The sequence below is a fragment of the Cherax quadricarinatus genome, chromosome 49 (genome assembly GCF_038502225.1).
Source record: "Cherax quadricarinatus isolate ZL_2023a chromosome 49, ASM3850222v1, whole genome shotgun sequence".
NCBI classification, from domain to species: Eukaryota; Metazoa; Arthropoda; class Malacostraca; order Decapoda; family Parastacidae; genus Cherax; species Cherax quadricarinatus.
In genome coordinates this window covers 30,821,495-30,846,460 of record NC_091340.1, presented here as the reverse complement: position 1 = coordinate 30,846,460, position 24,966 = coordinate 30,821,495, and positions in this window count along the sequence as shown.

Sequence of the window (24,966 nt, the reverse complement as noted above, 5' to 3'; positions counted from 1 at the left end):
TGCCCTCAGTCTGTCCTCTTAGGAGAGACAGTGCCCTCAGTCTGTCCTCGTAGGAGAGACAGTGCAGTCAGTGTGTCCTCGTAGGAGAGACAGTGCCCTCAGTCTGTCCTCGTAGGAGAGACAGTGCAGTCAGTGCGTCCTCGTAGGAGAGACAGTGCCATAAGTCCGTCCTCGTAGGAGAGATAGTGCAGTCAGTGTGTCCTCGTAGGAGAGACAGTGCAGTCAGTGCGTCCTCGTAGGAGAGACAGTGCCATCAGTCCGTCCTCGTAGGAGAGAGAGTTCCCTCAGTCTGTCCTCGTAGGAGAGACAGTGCTCTCAGTCCGTTCTCGTAGGAGAGACAGTGCCCTCAGTCAGCCCTCGTAGGATAGACAGTGCCCTCAGTCTGTCTTTGTAGGAGAGACAGTGCTCTCAGTCTGTCTTCGTAGGATAGACAGTGCCCTCAGTCCGTCCTCGTATGAGAGACAGTGCCCTCAGTCCGTCCTCGCAGGAGAGACAGTGCCCTCAGTCTGTCCTCGTAGGATAGACAGTGTCCTCACTCTGTCCTCGTAGGAGAGACAGTGCCCTCAGTCTGTCTTCGTAGGAGAGACAGTGCCCTCATTCTGTCTTCCTAGGATAGACAGTGCCCTCAGTCTGTCTTCGTAGGATAGACAGTGCCCTCAGTCTGTCTTCGTAGGAGAGACAGTGCCCTCAGTCTGTCCTCGCAGGAGAGACAGTGCCCTCAGTCTGTCATCTTAGGATAGACAGTGCCCTCAGTCTGTCTTCGTAGGATAGACAGTGCCCTCAGTCTGTCCTCGTAGGATAGACAGTGCCCTCAGTCTGTCCTCGTAGGAGAGACAGTGCCCTCAGTCTGTCTTCGTAGGATAAACAGTGCCCTCAGCCTGGCTTCGTAGGATAGACAGTGCCCTCAGTCTGTCTTCGTAGGATAGACAGTGCCCTCAGTCTGTCTTCGTAGGATAGACAGTACCCTCAGTCTGTCTTCGTAGGATAGACAGTGCCCTCAGTCTAACCTCGTAGGAGAGACAGTGCTCTCAATCTGTCCTCGTAGGATAGACAGTGCCCTCAGTGTGTCCTCGTAGGAAAGACAGTGCCCTCAGTCTGTCTTCGTAGGATAGACAGTGTCCTCAGTCTGTCCTCGTAGGATAGACAGTGCCCTCAGTCTGTCCTCGTAGGATAGACAGTGCCCTCAGTCTGTCCTCGTAGGATAGACAGTGCCCTCAGTCAGTCCTCGTAGGATAGACAGTGCTCTCAGTCTGTCCTCGTAGGATAGACAGTGCCCTCAGTCTGTCCTCGTAGGATAGACAGTGCCCTCAGTCTGTCCTCGTAGGATAGACAGTGCCCTCAGTCTGTCCTCTTAGGAGAGACAGTGCCCTCAGTCTGTCCTCGTAGGAGAGACAGTGCAGTCAGTGTGTCCTCGTAGGAGAGACAGTGCCCTCAGTCTGTCCTCGTAGGAGAGACAGTGCAGTCAGTGCGCCCTCGTAGGAGAGACAGTGCCCTCAGTGCGTCCTCGTAGGAGAGACAGTGCCCTCAGTCCGTCCTCGTAGGAGAGACAGTGCAGTCAGTGTGTCCTCGTAGGAGAGACAGTGCCCTCAGTCTGTCCTCGTAGGAGAGACAGTGCCACCAGTCCGTCCTCGTAGGAGAGACAGTGCCCTCAGTCTGTCCTCGTAGGAGAGACAGTGCCCTCAGTCTGTCCTCGTAGGAGAGACAGTGCCCTCAGTCCGTCCTCGTAGGAGAGACAGTGCCCTCAGTCTGTCTTCGTAGGATAGACAGTGCCCTCAGTCTGTCCTCGTAGGATAGACAGTGCCCGCAGTCTGTCCTCGTAGGAGAGACAGTGCCCTCAGTCTGTCTTCGTAGGATAGACAGTGCCCTCAGTCTGTCTTCGTAGGATAGACAGTGCCCTCAGTCTGTCTTCGTAGGATAGACAGTGCCCTCAGTCTGTCTTCGTAGGATAGACAGTGCCCTCAGTCTCTCTTCGTAGGAGAGACAGTGCCCTCAGTCTGTCCTCGCAGGAGAGACAGTGCCCTCAGTCTGTCATCGTAGGATAGACAGTGCCCTCAGTCTGTCTTCGTAGGATAGACAGTGCCCTCAGTCTGTCCTCGTAGGATAGACAGTGCCCTCAGTCTGTCCTCGTAGGAGAGACAGTGCCACCAGTCCGTCCTCGTAGGAGAGACAGTGCCCTCAGTCTGTCCTCGTAGGAGAGACAGTGCCCTCAGTCTGTCCTCGTAGGAGAGACAGTGCCCTCAGTCCGTCCTCGTAGGAGAGACAGTGCCCTCAGTCTGTCTTCGTAGGATAGACAGTGCCCTCAGTCTGTCCTCGTAGGATAGACAGTGCCCGCAGTCTGTCCTCGTAGGAGAGACAGTGCCCTCAGTCTGTCTTCGTAGGATGGACAGTGCCCTCAGTCTGTCTTCGTAGGATAGACAGTGCCCTCAGTCTGTCTTCGTAGGATAGACAGTGCCCTCAGTCTGTCTTCGTAGGATAGACAGTGCCCTCAGTCTGTCTTCGTAGGAGAGACAGTGCCCTCAGTCTGTCCTCGCAGGAGAGACAGTGCCCTCAGTCTGTCATCGTAGGATAGACAGTGCCCTCAGTCTGTCTTCGTAGGATAGACAGTGCCCTCAGTCTGTCCTCGTAGGATAGACAGTGCCCTCAGTCTGTACTCGTAGGAGAGACAGTGCCCTCAGTCTGTCTTCGTAGGATGGACAGTGCCCTCAGCCTGGCTTCGTAGGATAGACAGTGCCCTCAGTCTGTCTTCGTAGGATAGACAGTGCCCTCAGTCTGTCTTCGTAGGATAGACAGTACCCTCAGTCTGTCTTCGTAGGATAGACAGTGCCCTCAGTCTAACCTCGTAGGAGAGACAGTGCCCTCAATCTGTCCTCGTAGGATAGACAGTGCCCTCAGTCTGTCCTCGTAGGAAAGACAGTGACCTCAGTCTGTCTTCGTAGGATAGACAGTGTCCTCAGTCTGTCCTCGTAGGATAGACAGTGCCCTCAGTCTGTCCTCGTAGGAGAGACAGTGCCCTCAGTCTGTCTTCGTAGGATAGACAGTGCCCTCAGTCTGTCCTCGTAGAAGAGACAGTGCCCTCAGTCTGTCTTCGTAGGATAGACAGTGCCCTCAGTCTGTCCTCGTAGGATAGACAGTGCTCTCAGTCTGTCCTCGTAGGAGAGACAGTGCCCTCAGTCTGTCTTCGTAGGATAGACAGTGCCCTCAGTCTGTCTTCGTAGGATAGACAGTGCTCTCAGTCTGTCCTCGTAGGAGAGACAGTGCCCTCAGTCTGTCTTCGTAGGATAGACAGTGCCCTCAGTCTGTCCTCGTAGGATAGACAGTGCCCTCAGTCTGTCCTCGTAGGAGAGACAGTGCCCTCGGTCTGTCTTCGTAGGATAGACAGTGTCCTCAGTCTGTCCTCGTAGGATAGAGAGTGCCCTCAGTCTGTCCTCGTAGGAGAGAGAGTGCCCTCAGTCTGTCTTCGTAGGATAGACAGTGCCCTCAGTCTGTCCTCGAAGGAGAGACAGTGCCCTCTGTCTGTTCTCGTAGGATAGACAGTGCCCTCAGTCTGTCCTCGTAGGATAGACAGTGCTCTCAGTCTGTCCTCGTAGGATAGACAGTGCCCTCGGTCTGTCCTCGTAGGATAGACAGTGCCCTCGGTCTGTCCTCGTAGGAGAGACAGTGCCCTTGGTCTGTTCTCGTAGGATAGACAGTGCCCTCAGTCTGTCCTCTTAGGATAGACAGTGCTCTCAGTCTGTCCTCGTAGGATAGACAGTGCCCTCGGTCTGTCCTCGTAGGATAGACAGTGCCCTCGGTCTGTCCTCGTAGGAGAGACAGTGCCCTCGGTCTGTTCTCGAAGGATAGACAGTGCCCTCGGTCTGTCCTCGTAGGACACACTTCTGACACATGGGGTCACTGTGTAATACAGTGACCGGAACTCTGCAGTATTTATATTTATTCTGAAGTAAAGTGAACACAACAGTTGAACATTATCTTAACGAGGACCAACATTATCTTAACGAGGACCAACCAACATTATCTTAACGAGGACCAACCAACATTATCTTAACGAGGACCAACATTATCTTAACGAGGACCAACCAACATTATCTTAACGAGGACCAACCAACATTATCTTAACGAGGACCAACATTATCTTAACGAGGACCAACCAACATTATCTTAACGAGGACCAACCAACATTATCTTAACGAGGACCAACATTATCTTAATGAGGACCAACCAACATTATCTTAACGAGGACCAACCAACATTATCTTAACGAGGACCAACATTATCTTAACGAGGACCAACCAACATTATCTTAACGAGGACCAACCAACATTATCTTAACGAGGACCAACCAACATTATCTTAACGAGGACCAACCAACATTATCTTAACGAGGACCAACCAACATTATCATAACGAGGACCAACCAACATTATCTTAACGAGGACCAACCAACATTATCTTAACGAGGACCAACATTATCTTAACGAGGACCAACCAACATTATCTTAACGAGGACCAACCAACATTATCTTAACGAGGACCAACATTATCTTAACGAGGACCAACCAACATTATCTTAACGAGGACCAACCAACATTATCTTAACGAGGACCAACATTATCTTAACGAGGACCAACCAACATTATCTTAACGAGGACCAACCAACATTATCTTAACGAGGACCAACATTATCTTAACGAGGACCAACCAACATTATCTTAACGAGGACCAACCAACATTATCTTAACGAGGACCAACATTATCTTAACGAGGACCAACCAACATTATCTTAACGAGGACCAACCAACATTATCTTAACGAGGACCAACCAACATTATCTTAACGAGGACCAACCAACATTATCTTAACGAGGACCAACCAACATTATCTTAACGAGGACCAACCAACATTATCTTAACGAGGACCAACCAACATTATCTTAACGAGGACCAACCAACATTATCTTAACGAGGACCAACATTATCTTAACGAGGACCAACCAACATTATCTTAACGAGGACCAACATTATCTTAACGAGGACCAACATTATCTTAACGAGGACCAACCAACATTATCTTAACGAGGACCAACCAACATTATCTTAACGAGGACCAACATTATCTTAACGAGGACCAACCAACATTATCTTAACGAGGACCAACCAACATTATCTTAACGAGGACCAACATTATCTTAACGAGGACCAACCAACATTATCTTAACGAGGACCAACCAACATTATCTTAACGAGGACCAACATTATCTTAACGAGGACCAACCAACATTATCTTAACGAGGACCAACCAACATTATCTTAACGAGGACCAACCAACATTATCTTAACGAGGACCAACCAACATTATCTTAACGAGGACCAACCAACATTATCTTAACGAGGACCAACCAACATTATCTTAACGAGGACCAACCAACATTATCTTAACGAGGACCAACCAACATTATCTTAACGAGGACCAACCAACATTATCTTAACGAGGACCAACCAACATTATCTTAACGAGGACCAACCAACATTATCTTAACGAGGACCAACCAACATTATCTTAACGAGGACCAACCAACATTATCTTAACGAGGACCAACCAACATTATCTTAACGAGGACCAACCAACATTATCTTAACGAGGACCAACCAACATTATCTTAACGAGGACCAACCAACATTATCTTAACGAGGACCAACCAACATTATCTTAACGAGGACCAACCAACATTATCTTAACGAGGACCAACCAACATTATCTTAACGAGGACCAACCAACATTATCTTAACGAGGACCAACCAACATTATCTTAACGAGGACCAACCAACATTATCTTAACGAGGACCAACCAACATTATCTTAACGAGGACCAACCAACATTATCTTAACGAGGACCAACCAACATTATCTTAACGAGGACCAACCACCATTATCATTATCTTAACGAGGACCAACCAACATTATCTTAACGAGGACCAACCAACATTATCTTAACGAGGACCAACCAACATTATCTTAACGAGGACCAACCAACATTATCTTAACGAGGACCAACCAACATTATCTTAACGAGGACCAACCAACATTATCTTAACGAGGACCAACCAACATTATCTTAACGAGGACCAACCAACATTATCTTAACGAGGACCAACCAACATTATCTTAACGAGGACCAACCAACATTATCTTAACGAGGACCAACCAACATTATCTTAACGAGGAACAACCAACTTTATCTTAACGAGGACCAACCTTAACGATTATCTGAACGAGGACCAACCAACATTATCTTAACGAGGACCAACCAACATTATCTTAACGAGGACCAACCAACATTATCTTAACGAGGACCAACCAACATTATCTTAACGAGGACCAACCAACATTATCTTAACGAGGACCAACCAACATTATCTTAACGAGGACCAACCAACATTATCTTAACGAGGACCAACCAACATTATCTTAACGAGGACCAACCAACATTATCTTAACGAGGACCAACCAACATTATCTTAACGAGGACCAACCAACATTATCTTAACGAGGACCAACCAACATTATCTTAACGAGGACCAACCAACATTATCTTAACGAGGACCAACCAACATTATCTTAACGAGGACCAACCAACATTATCTTAACGAGGACCAACCAACATTATCTTAACGAGGACCAACCAACATTATCTTAACGAGGACCAACCAACATTATCTTAACGAGGACCAACCAACATTATCTTAACGAGGACCAACCAACATTATCTTAACGAGGACCAACCAACATTATCTTAACGAGGACCAACCAACGAGGACCAACCAACATTATCTTAACGAGGACCAACCAACATTATCTTAACGAGGACCAACCAACATTATCTTAACGAGGACCAACATTATCTTAACGAGGACCAACCAACATTATCTTAACGAGGACCAACCAACATTATCATAACGAGGACCAACCAACATTATCTTAACGAGGACCAACCAACATTATCTTAACGAGGACCAACCAACATTATCTTAACGAGGACCAACCAACATTATCTTAACGAGGACCAACCAACATTATCTTAACGAGGACCAACCAACATTATCTTAACGAGGACCAACCAACATTATCTTAACGAGGACCAACCAACATTATCTTAACGAGGACCAACCAACATTATCTTAACGAGGACCAACCAACATTATCTTAACGAGGACCAACCAACATTATCTTAACGAGGACCAACCAACATTATCTTAACGAGGACCAACCAACATTATCTTAACGAGGACCAACCAACATTATCTTAACGAGGACCAACCAACATTATCTTAACGAGGACCAACCAACATTATCTTAACGAGGACCAACCAACATTATCTTAACGAGGACCAACCAACATTATCTTAACGAGGACCAACCAACATTATCTTAACGAGGACCAACCAACATTATCTTAACGAGGACCAACCAACATTATCTTAACGAGGACCAACCAACATTATCTTAACGAGGACCAACCAACATTATCTTAACGAGGACCAACCAACATTATCTTAACGAGGACCAACCAACATTATCTTAACGAGGACCAACCAACATTATCTTAACGAGGACCAACCAACATTATCTTAACGAGGACCAACCAACATTATCTTAACGAGGACCAACCAACATTATCTTAACGAGGACCAACCAACATTATCTTAACGAGGACCAACCAACATTATCTTAACGAGGACCAACCAACATTATCTTAACGAGGACCAACCAACATTATCTTAACGAGGACCAACCAACATTATCTTAACGAGGACCAACCAACATTATCTTAACGAGGACCAACCAACATTATCTTAACGAGGACCAACCAACATTATCTTAACGAGGACCAACCAACATTATCTTAACGAGGACCAACCAACATTATCTTAACGAGGACCAACCAACATTATCTTAACGAGGACCAACCAACATTATCTTAACGAGGACCAACCAACATTATCTTAACGAGGACCAACCAACATTATCTTAACGAGGACCAACCAACATTATCTTAACGAGGACCAACCAACATTATCTTAACGAGGACCAACCAACATTATCTTAACGAGGACCAACCAACATTATCTTAACGAGGACCAACCAACATTATCTTAACGAGGACCAACCAACATTATCTTAACGAGGACCAACCAACATTATCTTAACGAGGACCAACCAACATTATCTTAACGAGGACCAACCAACATTATCTTAACGAGGACCAACCAACATTATCTTAACGAGAACCAACCAACATTATCTTAACGAGGACCAACCAACATTATCATAACGAGGACCAACCAACATTATCTTAACGAGGACCAACATTATCTTACCGAGGACCAACCAACATTATCTTAACGAGGACCAACCAACATTATCCTAACGAGGACCAACCAACATTATCTTAACGAGGACCAACCAACATTATCTTAACGAGGACCAACCAACATTATCTTAACGAGGACCAACCAACATTATCATAACGAGGACCAACCAACATTATCTTAACGAGGACCAACCAACATTATCTTAACGAGGACCAACCAACATTATCTTAACGATGACCAACCAACATTATCTTAACGAGGACCAACCAACATTATCTTAACGAGGACCACCCAACATTATCTTAACGAGGACCAACCAACATTATCTTAACGAGGACCAACCAACATTATCTTAACGAGGACCAAAAAACATTATCTTAACGAGGACCAACCAACATTATCTTAACGAGGACCAACCAACATTATCTTAACGAGGACCAACCAACATTATCTTAACGAGGACCAACCAACATTATCTTAACGAGGACCAACCAACATTATCTTAACGAGGACCAGCCAACATTATCTTAACGAGGACCAACCAACATTATCTTAACGAGGACCAACCAACATTATCTTAACGAGGACCAACCAACATTATCTTAACGAGGACAAGCCAACATTATCTTAACGAGGACCAACCAACATTATCTTAACGAGGACCAACCAACATTATCTTAACGAGGACCAACCAACATTATCTTAACGAAGACCAACCAACATTATCTTAACGAGGACCAACCAACATTATCTTAACGAGGACCAACCAACATTATCTTAACGAGGACCAGCCAACATTATCTTAACGAGGACCAGCCAACATTATCTTAACGAGGACCAACGAACATTATCTTAACGAGGACCAACCAACATTATCTTAACGAGGACCAGCCAACATTATCTTAACGAGGACCAACCAACATTATCTTAACGAGGACCAACCAACATTATCTTAACGAGGACCAACCAACATTATCTTAACGAGGACCAACCAACATTATCTTAACGAGGACCAACCAACGTTATCTTAACGAGGACCAACCAACATTATCTTAACGAGGACCAACCAACATTATCTTAACGAGGACCAACCAACATTATCTTAACGAGGACCAGCCAACATTATCTTAACGAGGACCAACCAACATTATCTTAACGAGGACCAACCAACATTATCTTAACGAGGACCAACCAACATTATCTTAACGAGGACCAACCAACATTATCTTAACGAGGACCAGCCAACATTATCTTAACGAGGACCAACCAACATTATCTTAACGAGGACCAACCAACATTATCTTAACGAGGACCAGCCAACATTATCTTAACGAGGACCAACCAACATTATCTTAACGAGGACCAACCAACATTATCTTAACGAGGACCAACCAACATTATCTTAACGAGGACCAACCAACATTATCTTAACGAGGACCAACCAACATTATCTTAACGAGGACCAACCAACATTATCTTAACGAGCACCAACCAACATTATCTTAACGAGTACCAACCAACATTATCTTAACGAGGACCAACCAACATTATCTTAACGAGGACCAACCAACATTATCTTAACGAGGACCAACCAACATTATCTTAACGAGGACCAACCACCATTATCTTAACGAGGACCAACCAACATTATCTTAACGAGGACCAACCAACATTATCTTAACGAGGACCAACCAACATTATCTTAACGAGGACCAACCAACATTATCTTAACGAGGACCAACCAACATTATCTTAACGAGGACCAACCAACATTATCTTAACGAGGACCAACCAACATTATCTTAACGAGGACCAACATTATCTTAACGAGGACCAACCAACATTATCTTAACGAGGACCAACCAACATTATCTTAACGAGGACCAACCAACATTATCTTATCGAGGACCAACATTATCTTAACGAGGACCAACCAACATTATCTTAACGAGGACCAACCAACATTATCTTAACGAGGACCAACCAACATTATCTTAACGAGGACCAACCAACATTATCTTAACGAGGACCAACCAACATTATCTTAACGAGAACCAACCAACATTATCTTAACGAGGACCAACCAACATTATCTTAACGAGGACCAACCAACATTTTCTTAACGAGGACCAACCACCATTATCTTAACGAGGACCAACCAACATTATCTTAACGAGGACCAACCAACATTATCTTAACGAGGACCAACCAACATTATCTTAGCGAGGACCAACCAACATTATCTTAACGAGGACCAACCAACATTATCTTAACGAGGACCAACCAACATTATCTTAACGAGGACCAACCAACATTATCTTAACGAGGACCAACCAACATTATCTTAACGAGGACCAACATTATCTTAACGAGGACCAACCAACTTTATCTTAACGAGGACCAACCAACATTATCTTAACGAGGACCAACCAACATTATCTTAACGAGGACCAACATTATCTTAACGAGGACCAACCAACATTATCTTAACGAGTACCAACCAACATTATCTTAACGAGGACCAACCAACATTATCTTAACGAGGACCAACATTATCTTAACGAGGACCAACCAACATTATCTTAACGAGGACCAACCAACATTATCTTAACGAGGACCAACCACCATTATCTTAACGAGGACCAACCAACATTATCTTAACGAGGACCAACCAACATTATCTTAACGAGGGCCAACCAACATTATCTTAACGAGGACCAACCAACATTATCTTAACGAGGACCAACCAACATTATCTTAACGAGGACCAACCAACATTATCTTAACGAGGACCAACCAACATTATCTTAACGAGGACCAACCACCATTATCTTAACGAGGACCAGCCAACATTATCTTAACGAGGACCAACCAACATTATCTTAACGAGGACCAACCAACATTATCTTAACGAGGACCAACCAACATTATCTTAACGAGGACCAACCAACATTATCTTAACGAGGACCAACCAACATTATCTTAACGAGGACCAACCAACATTATCTTAACGAGGACCAACCAACATTATCTTAACGAGGACCAACCAACATTATCTTAACGAGGACCAACCAACATTATCTTAACGAGGACCAACCACCAGCTTCTTCACATATTAACCTTAACAAACTGTTCTCACATTGATAAATTATTGAGTAATTAATCTTGACATAATTTATTATAATAAACGTGTTCAAATTTTAGTTAAAATTACTTATCCAACTTATAATCTGGGTTTATTGTGGAACTATACATATATATATATATATATATATATATATATATATATATATATATATATATATATATATATATATATATATATATATATATATATATATAAATATATATATATATATATATATGTTTGTGTGTGTTTGTGTGTGTACTCACCTAATTATACTCACCTAATTGTGGTTGCAAGGGTCGAGACTCAGCTCCTGGTCCCGCCTCATCACTGGTCGCTACTAGGTATTGTGTGTGTGTGTGCATGTTTGTGTGTGTGTGTGTGTGTGTGTGTGTGTGTGTGTGTGTGTGTGTGTGTGTGTGTGTGTGTGTGTGTGTGTGTGTGTGTGTGTGTGTGTGTGTGTGTGTGTGTGTGTGTGTGTGTTGTGTGTGTGTGTGTGTGTGTGTGTGTGTGTATGTGTGTGTGTATTCACCTAAATTGTGGTTGTAGGAGTTAATTCATCGCTCCTAGCCCGCCTTTTCGCTGGTAGTTACTAGGTCCTCTCTCTCCCTGCTCCATGAGCTTTATCATACCTCTTCTTTAAGCTATGTATGGATCCTGCCACCGCTACATCACTCTCCAGACCGTTCCACTTCCTGATAACTCTATGACTGAAGAAATACTTCCTAATATCCATACTGGTGCTGCATATTCCAATATGGGGCTGACGTACACGGTGTACAGAGTCCTGAACGATTCCTCACCTTGGTGTCGAAATCCTATTCTTAGGTTTCCAGGCGCCCATATGCTGCAGCAGTTATTTGGTTGATGTGCGCCTCAGGAGATGTGCTCAATAAAATACTCATCCCAAGATCTTTTTCCTTGAATGAAGTTTGTAGTCCTTGGTCTCCCCCAACCTGTACTCTGTCTGTAGTCTTCTTTGCTTTCCCCAATCTTCGTGGCTTTGCAGGAGCCAGTTGTTGGACTAGGTCAGCAGCCTGTCCAGATCCCTTTGATGTCCTACCTGATCCTCATCCACTTGAATTCTCCGCATTAGATTCACATCGTCTACAAACAGGGACACTTCTGAATCTATCCTTTCCGTCATGTCGTTCACATATACCAGAAACAGCACAGGCCCTAAGACTGACCCTTGTGGAACCCAGGTCGTCACAGGTGCCCACTCTGACACCTCGTCACGTACCATGACCCGTTTCCTTTCTGTCAGTTATTCTCTGATCCATTTCAGCGCTTTTCCTGTTATTCTTGTCTGCTCCTCTAGCTTATGCACTAATCTCTTATGAGGAACTGTGTCGAGAGCCTTCTTACAGTCCAAGAAAATGCAGTCTATCCACCCCCCCCCCTTCTCTCTCTCTTTCTCCCGCTTTAATTCTGTAGGTTTGTGAAATAGGATTTCCCTTCACTGAAACCGTGCTGATTATCGTGTATAAGTTCATTCCTTTCTAAGTGCCCCAACAGCTTCTCCATACCAGTAACACTGGTCTGTAGTTTAATATTGTCTGTTTCTTAAAGACTGGGACTACATTTGCTGTCTTTCATACCTCAGGAAGTTGCCCTATTTTGATAGATGTGTTGAAGATTGTTTCCACTGGAACATACAGAGCTTTCTCTCCCTCGCTCAAGACCCACAAAGAGATGTTGTCCCGTCCCACTGCCTTGAGGTATTTAGCTCACTTAACAACTTCTTCACCTCCTCCCCATTTGTATGTACCCTTGGTGGTGTACCCTTGGTGGTGTACCCTTGGTGGCGTACCCTTGGTGGTGTACCCCTGGAGGTGTACCCTTGGTGGTGCACCCTTGGTGGTGTACCCTTGGTGGTGTACCCTTGGTGGTGTACCCTTGGTGGTGTACCCTTGGTGGTGTACTTTTGGTGGTGTACCCTTCCATCTCGGTTTGCTGGAGTCCTTTTTGTGTCCATTGAAAACACTTCCTTAAATCTCGTGCATAGCTTTTCATATAGTTCTGTGTCGTTTCTTGTGATCTTCCCTCCTTCCTTCCTCCCCCTGATTACCTGGTCCTTGACTGTTGGTATCCTCCCGATGTGGCTGTACAATAGCTTTGGGTCAGATCTGACTTTCGATACAATTTCATTCTCGTACTTCCAGGGCCTCCCTCCATATCCATGCATATTCGTTTCTGGCTCTCTGGCTAATCTCCTTATTTTCTTGGATCCTCTTGTTTTCTCTATATATTTCTTACCATTCTCTAGCGCAATTAGCTTTGCCTTCTCTACACCTTCGGCTGAACTAAGGGTTAGTTCTGGTCCTCTCAATGTTTCTGTTGTCCCTTGGCTATGAGCCTCTCTTCTGCCTCTGCATTTTGTAGTCACAAATTCTATCATTTCATTTATTGTTTTTTCCACCAGTTTTCTTTCCCACTGTACCTCATACAGGAAATTCCTAATGCCTTTGTAGTCCCCTCTTTTATACTTTAGCTTCTCCCGTCCTGCAAGTGCTGCTTCATTCTATTCGAAGCTCAAGACCACGTGATCACTAGCTCCAAGGGGCCTTTCATGTGTAATGTCCTCAATGTCTGAACTACTTGAGGGGAATATGAGGTCCGTCTTGCTGGTTCATCCTCTGCTCTCCTCTTTGGTAGTGTCCCTAACATTTTGATGCACGAGGTTTTCCAGTATCACCTCCATCACCCTAGCATTCCATCTTTATGACCCCCAGTGTGGCTCGTTGTGATGGAAATCACAATGAGTAATTTTTTGCCCTACCCACATGGGCCCTTCTGGCTACCTCAGCTGGTGTGTCCACCATTGCTCTGTTGCTCTTATCATATTCTTGTCTTGGCATCCTGTTATTCTACGACAGGTTGTACATCACTGCAATCACCACCTCAGGACCCCCTGTCTGAAGTGTTCATACTATATAGTACCTTGCTTCTGTTCTGTCCATTCTTTCAATTTCCTCAAAACTCCACTGGTTTTTGATGAGCAGTGAAATTCATATTCTCCCTCTGGTCCACTGACTTTCCTCAGGATGTGATATCCAGTTGGAAACATTTCATCTGTTATCATTCCCATGAGCTTTGTTTGCGTGAATGCTATGATGTCTGGGATTGCCTCCGTAATACTTTTGTGACGCTTCTCATACTTATTTGTTATTCATTATCCATTAGCGTGCCATACCTTCCACTTCTTTTCCAGTACTGTATTCTTGGCGTTTTGTAGGAGGTTGGGGAGTGGGAGAGCTGGCAGGATACCAAGGGAGGATGCTGTGAAAGTGGAGTTTATGATGAAGGGGGGAGGCTGTGTGTGTGTGTGTGTGTGTGTGTGTGTGTGTGTGTGTGTGTGTGTGTGTGTGTGTGTGTGTGTGTGTGTGTGTGTGTGTGTGTGTGTGTGTGTGTGCGTGTGTGTGTGTGTGCGTGTGTGTGTGTGTGTGTGTGAGTGTGTGTGTGTGTGTGTGTGTGTGTGTGTGTGTGTGTGTGTGTGTGTGTGTGTGTGTGTGTGTGTGCAGAAAGTCTTACAAGAGGAAAGGCTATTCAGACTTGTGTAATCAGGCTAAAAGCCTTGTTTGTGACACAACCTGAAGAATTATCCTCAGGTCATGAAAGTTCAGATGGAGGCTGTAAAGACCACACACACAAACACAAACACGAACACACACACACACACACACACACACACACACACACACACACACACACACACATACACACACACACACAAACACACACAGGCACAGATACACACACACACACACACAGCGAAGAGGCGGGGCCAGGAGCTGTGAATCGACCCCTGCAACCACAAATAGGTGAGTACAAATAGGTGAGTACACACACACACACACATACACACACACACATACACACACACACACACACACACACACACACACACACACACACACACACACACACACACACACACACACACACACACACACACACACACACAGGAAAGAAGACAAGGATGGAACCAGCAGAGGCCAATCAGAGCAGAACAGAGCAGCAAGGGCAAGCATATACAGAACCATCCTCAGAACCCCACAACCTATCACACCATCCCAACACACACTACAATCCATACCCACAGCCTCCACCCAACACCCAGCTATAGAATCCCACAGTATGCTACCAAGTCTCCCACCCTCACAGGCCCCCCAAACCACAGTGTTGGAAAGGAAACTGAAGGTATGGTACACAAGCGCTGATGGAATAACAAATAAGTGGGAGGGGTGGCACGAAAGAGTAAAAAAGGCATCACCGGACATCATAGCTCTCACAGAAACCAAGCTTACAGGTATGATAACAGATTTGTAGATGGATGGTTCAGAGAACCGACATGTTGATAAATTAGACACATGTGCAACTCTTGGGTATCTTTATTGAGGAAACGTTTCGCCACACAGTGGCTTCATCAGTCCATACGTAGGAGAAACTTGAAGAACAGGAGGAGAATGAGGTAATCAGTCCCTCAACCTTGAGTTGGATGAACCAGCAAGACTGGACTTAGTATTCACCTTGAGTAGTGCAGATATTGAGGACATCACATATGAAAGACCCCTTGGGGCCAGCGATCATGTGGTTTTTAAGCTTCGAATACACAGAACAGCTACAAGTGGAGGGGGAAGCAGGAAGGCCAGGACGAATGAAGCCAAACTATAAGAGAGAGGACTACACAGGAATGGGGAACTTCCTGAAAGGGGTTCACTGGGACAGAGAACTGACAGGGAAGCCAGTTAATGAGATGATGGAATATGCAGCAACAATGTGCAAGGAGGCTGAGGAGAGGTTTGTACCCAAGTGTAACAGGAATAATGAAAAAGCCAGGAAGAGTCCATGGTTCACCCAAAGGTGCAGGGAGGCAAAAACCAAGTGTGCTAGGAAATGGAAGAAATATAGAAGGCAAAGGACCCTGGAGAATAAGGAGAGCAGTCGTAGAGCCAGAAATGAATATGCACAGATAAGAAGGGAGGCCCAACGACAATATGACAACGACATATCAGCAAAAGCCAAATCTGACCCGAAACTGTTATACAGCCACAACAGGAGGAAAACAACAGTCAAGGACCAGGTAATCAGGCTAAGGAAGGAAGGAGGAGAGACAACAAGAAATGACCGTGAAGTATGTGAGGAACTCAACTAGAGATTCAAAGAAGTGTTCACAGAGGAGACAGAAGGGGCTCCAGAAAGACGGAGAGGTGGGGCACACCACCAAGTGCTGGACACAGTACACACAACCGAGGAAGAAGTGAAGAGGCTTCTGAGTGAGCTAGATACCTCAAAGGCAATGGGGCCGGATAACATCTCTCCATGGGTCCTGAGAGAGGGAGCAGAGGCGCTATGTGTACCCCTAACAACAATATTCAATACATCTATCGAAACAGGAAGATTGCCTGAGGCATGGAAGACAGCAAATGTAATCCCAATCTTTAAAAAAGGAGACAGACATGAAGCACTAAACTACAGACCAGTGTCACTGACATGTATAGTATGCAAAGTCATGGAGAGGATTATCAGGAGAAGAGTGGTGGAACACCTAGAAAGGAATGATCTCATCAACAGCAGCCAACATGGTTTCAGGGACGGGAAATCCTGTGTCACAAACCTACTGGAGTTCTATGACATGGTGACAGCAGTAAGACAAGAGAGACAGGGGTGGGTGGATTGCATTTTCTTGGACTGCAAGAAGGCGTTTGACAAAGTTCCACACGAAATATTAGTGCAAAAACTGGAGGACCAAGCAGGGATAACAGGGAAGGCACTACAATGGATTAGGGAATACTTGTCAGGAAGACAGCAGCGAGTCATGGTACGTGGCAAGGTGTCAGAGTGGGCAGCTGTGACCAGCGGGGTCCCACAGGGGTCAGTCCTAGGACCAGTGCTGTTTCTGGTATTTGTGAACGACATGACAGACGGAATAGACTCCAAAGTGTCCCTGTTTGCAGATGACGTGAAGTTGATGAGGAGAATTCATTTGATCAAAGACCAGGCAGAACTACAAAGGGATCTGGACAGGCTGCAGACCTGGTCCAGCAATTGGCTCCTGGAGCTCAACCGCACCAAGTGCAAAGTCATGAAGATTGGGGAAGGGCAAAGAAGACCGCAGACGGAGTACAGTCTAGGGGGCCAGAGACTACAAACCTCACTCAAGAAAAAAGATCTTGGGGTGGGTATAACACCAGGCACATCTCCTGAAGCGCACATCAACCAAATAACTGCTGCAGCATATGGGCGCCTAGCAAACCTCAGAACAGCATTCCGACATCTCAATAAGAAATCGTTCAGGACCCTGTACACCGTGTACGTTAGGCCCATATTGGAGTATGCGGAAACAGTTTGGAACCCACACCTAGCCAAGCACGTAAAGAAACTAGAGAAAGTGCAAAGGTTTGCAACAAGACTAGTCCCAAAGCTAAGAGGTATGTCCTACGAGTAGAGGTTAAGGGAAATTAACCTGACGACACTGGATGACAGGAGAGCTACGGGGGACATGATAACGACATACAAAATACTGAGAGGAATTGACAAAGTGGACAAAGACAGGATGTTTCAGAGATGGGACACAGCAACAAGGGGACACAGTTGGAAGTTGAAGACACAGATGAATCAAAGGGATGTTAGGAAGTATTACTTCAGCCACAGAGTAGTCAGGAAGTGGAATAGCTTGGTAAGCGATGTAGTGGAGGCAGGGTCCATACATAGCTTTAAGCAGAGGTATGATAGAGCTCAAGGTTCAGGGAGAGTGACCTAGTAGCGACCAGTGAAGAGGCGGGGCCAGGAGCTTGGTATCGATCCCTGCAACCTCAACTAGGTGAGTACACACACACACACACACACACACACACACACACACACACACACACACACACACACACACACACACACACACACACACACACACACACACACTCAGAACACAGGACGAAAGGAAGACGATGAAAGAGAGAGTTCAAAAACGAAAGGAGAAATGGGAGGAAATGAAAAAGGAGAGAAGAATAACCCAGGATCAAATGGAAGGACAAGCACACCCCCCAGAAACACCTGCAGAATGACTCTAGCCACGGCACCCTCAAGGCAACTGAACAATCCAAACCAACCATCACACACCGATCCCTCTGTTTCCACCCCTCGCACCACAGTTACAGTATTAGAACAGAAGTTGAAGGTTTGGTACACAAATGCAGATGGATTAACGAACAAACATGAGGAATGGCAAGAAAGAATCAATGAGAAGTCCCCAGACATCATAGCAGTTACAGAAACAAAACTCACGGAGACAATAACAGATTCAATCTTCCCACCAGGATACCAGATCATGAGGAAAGATAGAAGGGGCAGGGGGGGAGGTGGGGTTGCTCTGCTCGTAAAAAACAGATGGAAATTCGGGAAAATGGAAGGCATTGATGAGACGGGAGAAAGAGACTACATAGCATGTACACTTCAGTTTGGGGAACACAAAGTGGTCATTGCAGTGATGTATAATCCACCACAGAACTGCAGGAGGCCAAGAGAGGAATATGAAGAGAGCAACAGAGCAATGGTGGACACACTTGTTGAGGTGGCAAGAAGAGCTCATTCCAGCAGAGCAAAGTTGCTGGTTATGGGGGATTTCAACCACAGGGAGATCGACTGGGAAAACCTGGAGCCACATGGGGGTCCCGAAACATGGAGAGCCAGGATGTTGGACGTGGTGCTGGAAAACCTCATGCACCAACATGTTAAGGACACTACCAGAGTGAGAGGGGAGGATGAACCAGCAAGATTGGACCTTGTGTTCACCCTGGGCAGCTCAGACATTGAGGACATCAAGTATGAGAGTCCCCTAGGAGCTAGCGACCACGTGGTTCTGTGCTTTGAATACATAGTAGAGCTGCAAGTGGAGAGAATAACAGGAGTTGAAAGGGAAAAGCCCGACTATAAAAGAGGGGACTACATAGGGTTGAAGAACTTCCTGCGGGAGGTCCAGTGGGACAGAGAACTGGCAGGAAAGCCAGTAAATGAAATGATGGAATATGTAACAACAAAATGCAAGGAGGCAGTGGAAAAGTTTATTCCCAAGGGCAACAGTAACAACGGGAAGAACAGAACGAGCCCCTGGTTTACCCGACGGTGTAAGGAGGCAAAAACAAAGTGCAGTAGAGAATGGAAAAAGTACAGAAGGCAGAGAACACACGAAAATAGGGAGATCAGTCGCAGAGCCAGGAATGAGTATGCACAGGTAAGGAGGGAGGCCCAGCGACAGTATGAAAATGACATAGCATCGAGAATCAAGACTGACCCGAAACTGTTGTATAGCCACATCAGGAGGAAGACAACAGTCAAAGACCAGGTGATCAGATTAAGGACAGAAGGTGGAGAACTCACAAGAAATGATCAGGAGGTATGTGAGGAGCTGAACAGGAGATTTAAGGAAGTTTTTACAGTAGAGACAGGAAGGGCTGTGGGAAGACAGTACAGAAGGGAACATCAAGAGGGAATATACCAACAAGTGTTGGATGACATACGAACAACTGAGGAGGAGGTGAAGAAGCTCTTAAGTGACCTTGACACCTCAAAGGCGATGGGACCGGACAACATCTCCCCTTGGGTCCTTAGAGAAGGAGCAGAGATGCTGTGCGTGCCTCTAACCACAATCTTCAACACATCCCTTGAAACTGGGCAACTACCTGAGAAATGGAAGACAGCTAATGTAGTCCCCATATTTAAGAAAGGAAACAGAAACGAGGAACTAAACTACAGACCTGTGTCTCTGACATGTATTGTGTGCAAAGTCATGGAGAAGATTATCAGGAGGAGAGTGGTCGAACACCTGGAAAGGAACAAGATTATAAATGAAAACCAGCATGGGTTCATGGAAGGCAAATCCTGTATCACAAACCTCCTGGAGTTTTATGACAAGGTAACAGAAGTAAGACACGAGAGAGAGGGGTGGGTAGATTGCGTTTTCCTAGACTGCAGGAAGGCCTTTGACACAGTTCCCCACAAGAAATTAGTGCAGAAGCTGGAGGATCAGGCGCATGTAAAAGGGAGGGCACTGCAATGGATAAGGGAATACCTGACAGGGAGGCAGCAACGAGTCAAGGTACGTGAAGAGGTATCACAGTGGGTGCCTGTTACGAGCGGGGTCCCACAGTGGTCAGTTCTAGGACCAGTGCTATTTTTGATGTATGTGAACGACATGATGGAAGGAATAGACTCTGAAGTGTCCCTGTTCGCAGATGACGTGAAGTTGATGAGAAGAATTAAATCGGACGAGGATGAGGCAGGACTGCAAAGAAACCTGGACAGGCTGGACATGTGGTCCAGTAACTGGCTTCTCGAATTCAATCTAGCCAAATGCAAAGTCATGAAGATTGGGGAGGGGCAAAGAAGACCGCAGACAGAGTATAGGCTAGGTGGACAAAGACTACAGACCTCACTCAGGGAGAAAGACCTTGGGGTGACCATAACACCGAGCACATCACCGGAGGCACACATCAACCAAATAACTGCTGCAGCATACGGGCGCCTGGCAAACCTGAGAATAGCGTTCCGATACCTTAATAAGGAATCGTTCAAGACACTGTACACTGTGTATGTTAGGCCCATACTGGAGTATGCAGCACCAGTCTGGAACCCACACCTGGTCAAGCACGTCAAGAAGTTAGAGAAAATACTAAGTATGGCAACAAGCCTAGTCCCAGAGCTCAAGGGAATGTCGTACGAGGAAAGGTTAAGGGAAATCGGACTGACGACACTGGAGGACAGAAGGGTCAGGGGAGACATGATAACGACATACAAGATACTGCGGGGAATAGACAAGGTGGACAGAGATAGGATGTTTCAGAGAGGGGACACAGGGACAAGGGGTCACAACTGGAAGCTCAAGACTCAGACGAGTCACAGGGACGTTAGGAAGTATTTCTTCAGTCATTGAGTTGTCAGGAAGTGGAATAGCCTAGCAAGTGAAGTAGTGGAGGCAGGAACCATTCATAGTTTTAAGAAGAGGTATGACAAAGCTCAGGAAGCAGAGAGAGAGAGGACCCAGTAGCGATCAGTGAAGAGGCGGGGCCTGGAGCTGAGTCTCGACCCCTGCAAACACAATTCGATGAGTACAATTAGGTGAGTACACACACACAGGAGCTAAGACTCGACCCCTGCAACCACAAATAGGTGAGTACACACACACACACACACACAGGAAGCAGAGAGAGAGGACCTAGTAGCGATCAGTGAAGAGGTGGGGTCAGGAACTGAGTCTCGACCCCTGCAACCACAATTAGGCGAGTACAATTAGGTGAGTGCACACACACACACACATACACAGGCTGGGCCAGGAGATGGGACCCGACCCCTGCAACCTAAACTAGGTGAGTACACACACTCAACCCAAAGGCATCTGCTTAATCTAAACCGACACTCACGCACTCATCCCTCTGCCCCCACCCCCCACACCACAAACCCGACCCATACAGCAACCCTCAATGGGAACTCTGCCCCCACCCCCACCACAACCCCCCCATAGGCACCCGCCAGGGCTCCCGATCCCCCAACCCCAATCTTCTCCCAGGATCACAGTATTAGAAAAAAAGTTAAAGGTTTGGTACATGTACGTGGATGGAGTAATGAATAAATATGAGGAGTGGCATGAAAGAATCAACGAGCAGCCACCAGACATCATAGCATTCACAGAAACGAAGCTCACTGAGACAATAACAAATGCAATCTTCCCACCAGGATATCAGATCCTGAGGAAAGATAGAAGGAGCAGATAGGGAGGAGAGGTTCCACTGCTCATAAAAGACCGATGGAAATTTGAGGAAATGGAAGTCATGGACGAGATTGGAGGAAGGGACTACAAAGTAGGTACACTTCAGTCTGGGGAACATAATGTAATCATTATAGTGATGCATAATCCTCCACAGAACTGCAGGAGGCCAAGAGAGGAATATGAAGAAAGCAACAGAGCAATGGTGGACACACTGGCCGAGCTGGCAAAAAGAGCTCTGTAATAAAGTTGGTAGAATTGCCGACAATATGTAAAGTAAAAGGACACAAGTGCAACTAATGTGACATTTTATTGTGGCAACGTTTCGCTCTCCAGGAGCTTTGTCAAGCTGTTACAAACAATATATGGACACAGAGGGTATATATAGGCTCAGAGTGAGGTGCAATGCTAGTGGTAGTGGTAGTAGTAGTAGTGATAAAAGTTGTAGTAGTAGTAGTAGTAATACAATATGGTAGAGCAATTAATTCGTACATGAGTAAAAGGATATAAAAGCTATTACTTGGGTAACATAAAAATAGGTTGGACAAATATAGACTGGAAAGAGGCAGCTTGTTTCAGTGTTCACTCTCTGTAATGTGCTTTGTGTAGTATAACAGGAGAGACTATGGAAATAAATGGTATAAAATACCGACACAATGGAAATATAAACACAAATGCAGTATAATGTGATCCTTTATTGACTACGTTTCGCCCACACAGTGGGCTTTTTCAAGTCACAAACAGAACTACCTGGGGTGGAAGGAACGCGAGTATTTATAGTCCGGTTCAGAATGCTGAGGTCAGGTGAAGAATGCTGCATCTGATGATGTACCGAGTTGGGTTATAGAGTCTAAAAACTTGGGTAGCTTGGAAAGGAGATTGGATAAGTTTGTGAGCAGACCTTCTACAGTGTTCTTATGTGGGATAGCGATGAAGAAGTTTCTTGGCAAGTGGTTCAGCTATGTTATAGAAGCCACTATTCTGGTTGAAGTTGTCGGATATAGAAATAAGTGATGATTCCAGGATTCTTCGGTATTGAGTGTTGTCTTCTGTGGCGATAAGTCTTGAGTTTCTGTAGTTTATCAAGTGGTTGTGTGAATTACGGTGTTGTACGCAGGCATTCCTTGTGTCGTCAGACCTGCTTGCGTATTGGTGTTCTGAAATACGTGTTTGGAGGTCCCTTGATGTTTCGCCCACGTATAACTTGTTGCAGTCATTACAAGGGATTATGTATACCCCTGCAGAGGATGGAGGCTTGTCCTGTCTACTACTGGTGATGTCCTTGATGGTCGTGGTTGTGGAGGTAGATACTTGGAATGATGTTTTGGCAAAGATGTTGGAAACATGTTTGGCAATGGAGTTGGTGGGAAGGACTATGTATCTCTTCTCGGCAGTGTCTTCTCTGGGTGTGTTGAAGATGTTTAATGCCCGCCGTCTGCAGTCTCTGATGAAGTGACGAGGATAGTGGAGTTTAGAAAATATTTGTTCAATTATAGTGCATTCTTCCTCAAGGAACTCGTTGCTGCAGATTCTGAGTGCACGCAGGAAGAAGCCTATAATTACACCACGTTTGGTTTTGGTGTCGTGGTGAGAGTAGAAGTGGAGAAGATCGTTTTGTCTATCGAAAACCCACCAACCAAAACGATCTTCTCCACTTCTACTCTCACCACGACACCAAAACCAAACGTGGTGTAATTATAGGCTTCTTCCTGCGTGCACTCAGAATCTGCAGCAACGAGTTCCTTGAGGAAGAATGCACTATAATTGAACAAATATTTTCTAAACTCCACTATCCTCGTCACTTCATCAGAGACTGCAGACGGCGAGCACTAAACATCTTCAACACACCCAGAGAAGACACTGCCGAGAAGAGATACATAGTCCTTCCCACCAACTCCATTGCCAAACATGTTTCCAACATCTTTGCCAAAACATCATTCCAAGTATCTACCTCCACAACCACGACCATCAAGGACATCACCAGTAGTAGACAGGACAAGCCTCCATCCTCTGCAGGGGTATACATAATCCCTTGTAATGACTGCAACAAGTTATACGTGGGCGAAACATCAAGGGACCTCCAAACACGTATTTCAGAACACCAATACGCAAGCAGGTCTGACGACACAAGGAATGCCTGCGTACAACACCGTAATTAAACTGCAGCGTGTCCAGAACAAAGCGCTGCGCTGGGTGCTTGATGTCAGATGGGAGGACTTCGCCACAAGCGAGTCTCTCCATGCCCAGTTAGACGTCCCTGCGCTGAATCTGTACTGGAAGAGGCTCAGTGACAGACAGATAGACAAACTTGAGACACGACATGACTACTGGATGTTGTTAGGTAAGACACATATGCAACAGTTAGGTATCTTTATTATGAAACGTTTCGCCTACACAGTAGGCTTCTTCAGTCAAGTACAGAAAAGTTGATAGAAGCAGAAGATACTTGAAGACGATGTAATCAGTCCATCACCCTTAAAGTTTTGAGGTGGTCAGTCCCTCAGACCTGCAATCAACTTCGACAACTTCCACTAATGAGAGGTTCTGGATTTGAGAGGGACCTGACCTCTCAACATCTGAGTTCTTACCTCTCCTAGTGGCCTATGTCTCACCTCTTGGCGCTATAAAAAGCTCCATCCTGTCACTTCTTCTCCATATTGTTTCATACTATGGAACAATGCTCTTCTCCAGACTGAGGGACTGACCAC